At 34.0% G+C, this 9926-nt stretch overlaps 1 long non-coding RNA gene across 1 annotated transcript; it reads left to right on the top strand.

Annotated features, from left to right (window-relative positions):
- Positions 1–409: 409 nt before the first annotated feature.
- Positions 410–1289, top strand: LOC132605170 (uncharacterized). Its single transcript, XR_009569074.1, has 2 exons — positions 410–797; positions 1050–1289. It is a non-coding gene; the product is annotated as an uncharacterized LOC132605170 (long non-coding RNA).
- Positions 1290–9926: the final 8637 nt, after the last annotated feature.

Here is a 9926-nt window from a genome sequence, read left to right as displayed (position 1 = left end):
AAATTCGGGGTAAACACTTCTTTTTCTTCAATCACGTGATATATATTTACATAGCTTTATACTACACGTTTAATTTACTTGCATTGTTTCTCTCAGCAGTGAGATCAACAATAATGGAGTCAGACGTTTTCTTTGATGACTCAACGACAACACAACAATTAGAATGGCAATAGCTAGATGCCGTGTAAAACAGCTACCCAACCAGCGGCGGACCTAGCCTTATAGAAGGGGGTTCATTCGCCGAAAAATTGCACTGTATATACAAGGTGAAAATTATTTTTTATGTATATATAGTAGACTTTGAACCCCCTTAACTTCTTCATTTATGGCTTCTTTATATTTTTGAACCCCCTTGGCATAAATCCTGGCTCCGCCATTGTACCCAACAGGATAAAATAATTTCGGGAAAATAGCTTTTTTTAGTCCCTGTGTTATTGCATTACTCCTATTTTAGTCCCTGTGATATTCAACTAAGCAGATTTAACCTTTAATTAAGCAATTTGTGTGTTTTTAGTCCTTTTGCTAATGGAACCCAAACAAAACAACGGACGGTTATATATTAAGAAGGGCAATTCAGGTGTTTAAATCAATACTCTGTAAGTTCTTTTTTGTATTGTATTATACAAAATGGGTTAGTAATTACACGTGTAAATAAACCGAAAAGCAACACAAAGCACTGAAGACTCCATTTTGCATGAAATCGAAGCATCTAGAGCTCATCTGACCTTATATTTGATCGATCCCACATAGTTTCAGAACAAAGATTGATGGCATATTTCATGATTGGGTGTATTTTGGTATGATTTCTTATAATTGTTAAGTTTATTCTCACTTTCTTCCAATGTTAATTTAGGGGTTTCTCTGTTTTAATATTTCTATCCCTTTTTTATCTTGTTAGCCTTTGATCCGAGCTCCAATTATATTTTTCTTGCATTTCTCTTTAGATACTGCTTCCTTCATTCAATCAATAATTGTTCCTCTCTTAATTTTTCTCTAATCATCGTTTTCATTTAGCAATATTTAGTGAATGTAGATGTTGCAACTTACAGTTTCAGTGTACTCAAGATTGGAATGGAAATACTACAAATGGTTGGTTAAGGAGGCCTTGAACGAGAAAGAAGGTGTATGCAATATAATTGCGAAGTACATGGAAGACATACAAGGATGAGTTGCTAGTGAATGTCAGAAGAATTCTTGATTTTTAATTGGAGAATTCTGCAACAAAGGGAGAGCAATAATTTATTTGTAAAGGTGGATAATCTAATCAGAGGAGATAGAGTTTTCTTTTCTTTTCAATCTTAATTTTGTGGTTGAAAGTCACATTGAAAATATCGAATTACCCTTTGTAGAGTAGACAATTCGTTATTTTGTTTGGGTTCCATTAGCAAAAGGACTAAAAGCACATAAATTACTTAATTGAAGGTCAAATGTGTTTAGTTGAATATCATAGGGACTAAAATAAGAATAATGCAATATCACAAGGCCTAAAAAAATCGTTTTCCCAATAATTTCAAATGATGTAGTTCAGTTTTTCCATCAATGGACTCTAAGTAACTGTCCGCTACTAGCATGTCTAGGATACATATTTGAAAAAATACATAAAATAACCCCTAAACTTGTCTCAAAAATTCATTTTAGTAATTAAATTTTACCAGTAATTGTTTATCCCCTATTCTTGTCGATAGTGCATTAATTATCCCCTAAGATGTGACATGGCAGAGAGAGGGCACTCACCTTCCTAGAAGCGAGTGAGCAGAAAAAAAGAAAATTAAATCTTACAAAATCATACGCATGTCATTTTTAAATTGGCTGACATACATTTGATACTTATAATATGCTTTTCTTGATATATATATATATATATATATATATATATATTATTTTATTTTAAATCATACCAATTTTCTTTTGAGACAAATGAAATTTATGGGTCTCAATTTTTAATTTTTTTTCTCTTTATTTGTTGTCTTCTCTGCTAGTACCTTCTCCTCCATTGGCATAACCTAGAGAGCTCTTCTCTAATATCTGCTCCGCTTTATGAATACTCAATCGAGCGGAACAAATGTAGAGGATTTATATACAAAAGGAATAAACAATGAATATGCTAAAAGAATAATTATCTGCAGAATTAGTTTCAGGATCAATCTCCATTGCTTCCATGGCTATCAAAAAATGCAAAGCGCAATTGTAATTCAACTTTAGCATAAACAAACAATTTTTGTTCGTGTTTTTAAGCTCCAAATAGCAATACCTAGATGATTAAACAACAGTTAATCGCAACTTCAATTTTTTTTTTCTGCTACAATTTTCAAATCTCAAGAACCCAACAATAGAAATCCGAGATTTTCACTTCCGAACTTGTTTCAAATCAGCATACAAATTCGAATCCCACCTCCACAACGTCCCTAATCAGTTTTCAATAATAAGCAACTACTTGGTTTTGAAAAATTCAGAATCAAATACGACTTCGAAGTCCCAACAGCCGAGAATGTCATAACCAAGCTGTATGATTCAACATCTACTTTTAATGGAAACTCCAACAACTTAAACCAAATCTGTAATAAGGCTCAACTTGGTATTCAATTTTCAATCATAGAATGACAATTAAAAAAATCATTAGATGGTGTGGACGAATCACAAAGCGAGTGGTGAAACAACACCCAGCTTTCAATTGGTTTGGGCAAAAAGGTTGAATATAATTCACATACAAGTTGTTTGGGAGGGTAAAGAATTGTCTGTAAAGTTTAATTGCTAAAATGAATTTTTTAGACAAGTTTAGGAGTGATTTTATGTATATTCTTTACAAGATTTGATAGTTTAAGTTATATACACACCATAAAAAAAATTTACATTATCATGTCACTTTTGTTTATTGTAGCAGATTACGTATCTTATTTTTAATATCACAAATCACACATTTTAAGAAAAGACTTATCCGTAAATATCATTTGGCTGCGTGATAGTGTGAATAATTACTTGTACCGATGATGTATGTACGCTAAGCTCATAAAATTTTGTCACTTACCATAATTAACATGTGTCTTAGTTACATGATGTTACTAGTAATTTTTATCACTTCACATATTTTCACGTTAATTTGTGGTAATTTTATAATTAGAATATTATAATTGATAGATGTAAACATCAAATATGAATAACTATCTTTCGAGAGAAAGTCAATGCTATGGCTTAGCTTCATGACGACTCCACCCAAATAATATCCGACTCCCACAATCATGGTGTATTAAACAAAAGAAACATGCATTTGTTTACATGCTTAATAAATCCAAGTCAGCCTATTGTAGGCACTTTGTATTTGGCTTAAATGCAATCTAGGTTCATTCTCTTGAACCACAGTGACAAGGGTAGACAATGGCAGAAAGCTGGAAAGACAATTGTTGGTCACTAGCTAGATACACGCTCGCTGATGAGAAGACTCCAATCGAGAGAACTTACCTAAATCTGGCATTTACAATAAATTAAATAGTAATACTATTAATTAATTACGATTAATTGATATTCGGTATAAAGTGAGAGTGGCCTTAGCTTTGTGGTGGACAAGATACGAAAAGTGAGGTTGAGATGGTTCGGACATATGAAAAGGAGATTTGCTGATAGTCCTATGAGGAGGTGTGAGAGGTTGACCATGGTGTGCTTGAGGAGAGGTATAGAGGTAGACCAAAGAAGTATCGGGACAGGTGATTAGGCAGGACATGTCACAGCTGCAGCTTACCGGATTTGATAGGAGGGTGTGGAGGTCGAGAATTAAAATGGTAGATTAGTAGGTAGTCGAGCGTTTTTGTTTTCTATACTAGGAGTATTAGTATTTTTCTTGTATTTTCTTAGTCACAAATTTTTATTACTACCTGTTGTTTCTTTCGTTTCGATAATCTTTTTATCTTGCTATTGTTTTTGCTTCATTTTTAATTTTCACCTTTACTTGAGCTGAAGGTCTTCGGAAATAGTTTTCATACATTCATAAAGTAGGGATAAGGTCTGCGTACACACTTCGCTCCTCAGACTCCACTCGTAGAATTACCCTAACTTTGTTATTGTTGTTGTAAGTGATAATTGAGCTAAATATTATTTATAAATTAATCATGCTAATTAAATGATAAAAGTCATGTATGCAAAAGACACTTACCATGTATCTATTGGATTTGTTTAAACACTGAATATGAGTGCATATTTTTCGAGTTCAAAACCCCTAGTCCACCCACTCAGTATTATAATAAGACAAATAAAGTATAGTTATAATAGAATACGTGCAGGTGTAAGTCTGAGGCTCTCCCAGTATTTTCCAGATGGAGAAAGCTGCAATAGCTTTGGATTCATTGAATATGGATGGTATCTTGTCTCTCTCTCTTTCCTCTTTCCAAGTGTCTCCTAAAGCCGTAAGGCAAATTGATCAAGGTTTTCCACTATTAATGCCAGTTACCGCACTATATTTTCTTTTATTTTTTATGCAACTATATCTGCACGTTCAATTAATTGCTTTGGGATCACTTAGAATAAAACTGGAGTTTGACATTTTCTTTTTTCTTCTTTTGTTTTCTCTTGTCATCATCAGTTTCTCCAATTTCATATCATGCTTACAAAGAGTTATCTTCACTAGGAATTTTTATGCAAGTTTCTCTATATGCATGTTTCAAATCATTGTTTCCTCAGTGAGAACAGTGATGTAGTTTCATCCAGTTTTATTTCCTCTAATCGGTTTACATTTTCATTTTTATCACTTTCAAGAATTTCATATTTACCGAGGGTTCTTCACTAGCTAATTGGCAATTTAGAAATACAAAACTAATAAAATTGACAATTGATTCCTACTATACCACTAGTGGCAGAGTACTTAAGAAAAAGAAATCAATCTACTTCCATTATATATGGATATATAACCTAGTAAAGCATATCTGTATTTTTTTAATGGGCGTAAAAAGTGAAACGTTTTCCAGATAAACCACCTAACCACTACAACAACAAAATGATGAGCCAGTAGTTTCAGTGGAGACCACTTCCCTAAATCGACGAAGTTTAGTTTCCACCAAATATGATTCAACGTACATAGCCAATTATATTAATCTACCAACAAAAACATTAAACGAGAAAATATATCTTGGACAAAAGTGTCATTTCAACCTCCTGAAAAGTAAACGAATAAAGAAACATGTTTTAATGCTAATAATTTTTTTTAAAAAAAAAAAAAATCTTGAAAGAATATTCTTTTTATTATTAAGTTTTTTATTTGACAGGCAACAAGTTTCAAATAAATAGAAAAAACGGGGTTTAATCTTATATGAATAATTTACATTTATATTATATCACTCAGACATTGTGTATTTGCAACAGGTTGATAGAATACCAAATAAGTTACCATGCCATTCATCAATAAAAGTGTACTATTAGATAAATCTTGTTAATTTTTATGTAGTTACCGCTAACACTAGTTAACTCTACGCATTAAATAAAAGTTAAGTTCCATAATATCCTATAAACATGTAAAAGATAGTCGTTGTTGTCAAAATTGAAGGAATAAAAGAGTCAACAACAAGATTTAATTTGTTGAGAACAATTTGGAGAACTGAATAATGAGGACGTAGCAAAAGTGAAAATTGAATAATGAGGACATAGCAAAAGTAAAACATGAAAGATTATTTAGGTGAAAGGTTCCATGAAAACTTACTTTCAGAACGTTCTCGACTTCGAATTTGTGATCAATGGAGAGGAAAGAGTCAATTAATGTTTAGGTAAAGGAAATTTGAGGGTCTATAAATTAATTACAGACGTACGATTGAACAAAAATTATGGTACGAGACACGTGCGTAAGAGCCCCATGTCTCCATTAGAATTTTTTATGAGCCCCTCGTCTCGATGCACACAATATTGGAGTTATATTATGTAAATGTAAATTATTCATATAAGATTTTATCTCATTTTCTTTATCTATTTGATACTTGGTTGCGCTCAAATAAAAAACTTAATACTAATGAAAAGAATAGTCTTTCAAGAGAAAATTTAAATTATTATCTTTATTCATTTACTTTTCAGGAGGTTGAATGAGAATTTTTCCAAACTATATTTTCTCTTTTAATGTATCGGTTGGTAGCACGTTGTTGTTGAATCTTATATCATGGTATTTAATAAAATTTTGTATTATTTATAGTTATATTAGAACTTTTAGGGTTTATCGCAAATTTTCCAACAGTTTCTTTATTTGTTAAATTTTATTTATTATATTTTTCATAATTCTTTCCATTTTCTTATACTCCTATTTTTGTTAATATATAAATTAGCAAATTGTAAAGATTCACCAGCTTACGGTCCATGTCTTGGGGCTTGCGTCTCTCGCCCTGTTCTAGTTCCACATAAAATGTCTCGTCTCATACCCTTATTCTTTTAGATTATAGATTTAAGTTAATGGTTAATGAGAGTCACTGCTCCTTTATCTCACGTAGTTCATTATTCGAAAGACCAGTAACGTTAATGATATACTCATGAACTAGCAATTGAAGCATCTCATTTTAATCATGATGTACCGGCCTGAATTCACTCTAAAAAACGATTTCTTTCTTGTCAAAATAGGTACTCGTTTTGCAGCACAAATTGCTTCTTCTTCTTCTTTTTTTTTTTTTTTTTTTTTTTTTTTTTTTTTGCTGGAAAAACGTAGCTTGCATTAAAATTTAAGGACTGGAAATTAAAGAGTTATTACATAATGGAACAGTTCGTAGGGAACATGCTCTAGAGATGTCTTTGCATAAAGTAAAAGAAATGAAAGGAGGAGTAGAGTTCCAAAAAGCATGTTCTTCCCTAGCTATCATGTTTGAGCACATTTTTCTTCCATGTAGAGCTAGGGTATATGCAACAGCGTTTGCTTCACGGTATATCTGGCTGACTTGTGCCTGCCCCATCGCTTTTAGGAGGAACCTGCAATCATTTAAAATATGAAAGTAAGTGTGATTATCAGTTTCATTTAATAAGTGTATCAATACTTGAGAGTCTGTCTCTACTGCCAGGGGAAACAAATTTTTTGCGAAGGTCAATTCAAGTCTCTTGAACAGGGACATAATCTCTGCATGAAGAGGGGAGTGTGCAATAAGGCAACTTGCGAAACCCTCCTTCCATTGTCCATTTGAGTCGCGTATGACTCCTCCAGCACCTCCCATGGTGCTATTTTGTTTGTAAGAGCCATCTATGTTAAGTTTATAGTGGTTGGTTTCAGGAGGGTGCCACTTGATATTTATAATAGTTTTTTGTGGTGTGTTGTTGTTGTGGTTTTCAGCCAGGTGGTGGTATTCTAGGGCCATGCTGAACCTTTTATTGGTGTTGAATGTTGAGAGATGTGTGGTTGAATATATTGTTGTTCCTATTTATCCAAAGCTGCCAAAGGGTGATGGGGATGAGGGATGTTATGGGTATTGGGTGGTTGTTTGGACCGATAATGGTGTCGTCACTGCAGCAGGAATCTCTAATCTATTTTTTATAGTGGTCCTCGGGTGGTGTTTGAATGCCAAAGGAATCCCAAATGGGTCTGGATTTTGGACATTGGAAAAGTATATGATGGATGGTTTCGGTCACTCCGTGGCAGTAGAAACAAGTAGGGTTTTGTAAGATTGATCTTTTATGGAAAAGATCTGTTGTAGGTTGGCGTTGGTGGGCTATCAACCAGAGAAAATATCTATATTTATTTTCATTTTGGCATTTAATTTTCCAAATTCAAGTATAGAGTGGGTCGGGTGGAGGTGGCTGTTTTAGGTGGTGGTTAAGTGTGTAAGCACTCTTAGTCGTGAAAACACCATTTCCAGTTTGGTTCCAGAAGAAGGTGTCGAGGGTGCCATTGAAGGGGATGTAAGTATTCTTGATAGTATTGGAAATGATGGTGGGTAAATCGTAGCCAGGAGTATCGAGGTTAATATTATTATTTTGGATTAGTAGATTGAGTGTAATAGAGTCATCCTTTCTTTAAAGTGGTCCTTGGATTAGGTTTCTAAGGTTGGTTGATGGCAAGAACCAGTTATCATTCCGAACACTGATTTTTGTTCCATTACCAACATTCCAGGAGATACCCTTATTAAAGAGCGTATTCATTTTTGTAAGGTTTTTCCAGATGTAGGAATCGGCGTTAGTATGAGTGTAGGTGGTGTTGTGTCTGTTGTCATGATATTTACTTAGGAAGGTCTTTGCCCAAAGGGTTCTGAGATTTTTCTTTAATCTCCACAACATAACTAGAATAAGGGAGTGATTTTTCTCGGTAGCTTTATGTAATCCCAGTCCTCCATTCTCCTTGGGGGTTGTGATGGTATCCAATTGATAAGGTGCATTTTCTTTTTATCTAGGGTGGAGCCCCAAAGGAAATTTCGTTGAATTTTGTCAATGGCTTTTCTAGTGGTAGCAGGGAGAATGTTTAGTTGCATAGAGTGGACGAGGATGGTAGAGAGGATTGATTTCCCAAGGGTGGCCCTGCCAACTAAACTTAACTGTTTAGCTTTCCAGCCTTTCAGCTGGGCGTTCATTCTATCTAGGATGTATTGGTAATCAGTTTTTTAGAGCAATTAGTGGTAATCTTAAACCTAAGGAATTTTCCAATATTGTTGGTTGCCCTAATATTTAGAATTGCGGCTAGGTTGTTAGCAGTCCTCTGGCTAATGTTATTGGAATAAAGGACTTTGGATTTGTGGAAGTTGATTCATTGGCCAGAATGGGCGGTAATGTGGTTAAAGGTGTTGATAATGGTGTGCGCATTTTTGGTATAAGCTTTTGCGAATAGGAGGAGGTCATCCGCAAAGCGTAAGTGGGAGATTGGGGTTCCTGGTTGGCTTATTTTGATGGGGTTCCAGTTTAGGATATCAACCTGGTGGTCAATGCATCTAGTGAGAGCTTGCATGCAGATTATGAAAAGGTACGGGGATAGGGGGTCGCCTTGCCTAATGCCTCGAGTAGGTTGGAAGGACTCCGTAAGCTAGCCATTGACAAGGATAGAAGTGGAAGTAATGGTGATACAATTCATTATTAAGGTACTAATGTGTTTGGGAAGTTAAGATCACATAGGCATTGTCTGATGAAAGTCTATTCTAGCCTATCAAAAGCTTTTTCAAGGTCAATTTTTAATATCATTTTTCCACCTGAGTCAGTAGTTTTGTTAAAAGAGTGGACGGACTCTTGGACGATAATAGCATTATCTACAGCTCTTCTTCCTGGTATGAAACTACACTAATTAGGGCTGATGATATGATGGAGGTGAGGCCTGATACGGTTGACAATAATCTTTGTAATAGTCTTGTAAGTGGTGTTGCATAGACTAATGGGCCTATAGTGAAGGAGAGTGGAAGGATTTTTTATTTTTGGTATTAGGGTAACCAGTGGATGGTTGATGTCTTCCAGTATTTTGAGGGTGGAAAAAGCATTCATACATGTAGTGGTGACTAGGGGTGTTCATGGTTCGGTTTGGGTCGGTTATTGATTAAAACCATAACCAAACCAATTTAGTCGGTTTTTAAATGTCTAAAACCATAACCAAACCAAATAAAATAATAACCACTGGTTTGGTTATTATCGGTTTGGTTCAATTTTTCGGTTTATGACTAGCAGCCATGAGACTTATCAGTAAAACATTAAAAAGTTGAAAAAGACATGTCTTTTTTTTTGTTCAAACGATAACCTTTATTTATAGTTTAAGGTGGAACATACATCATAGAAACATTTTCATTATTAGTGATAGTGTAGCACTCAAGTTATCCAAAGTTGCTAAACTATTACATATAAAGCTAAAAACTAACTTAGTAGTGGCTGCACCATTTTTGTCATCTTAATACACATACCTAGAAATAAAGTAGAGCGTACGAGCTTTTAGTTGTTGTTACAAACATACATATTATAAATTAAACATAAAGACTACCTAAAATTAAAATTCAAATATATGAAATAAAAAAAAC

Source organism: Lycium barbarum, chromosome 8 (genome assembly GCF_019175385.1).
Source record: "Lycium barbarum isolate Lr01 chromosome 8, ASM1917538v2, whole genome shotgun sequence".
Taxonomy (NCBI): Eukaryota; Viridiplantae; Streptophyta; class Magnoliopsida; order Solanales; family Solanaceae; genus Lycium; species Lycium barbarum.
This window is presented reverse-complemented; position numbering and strand designations above follow the sequence as displayed.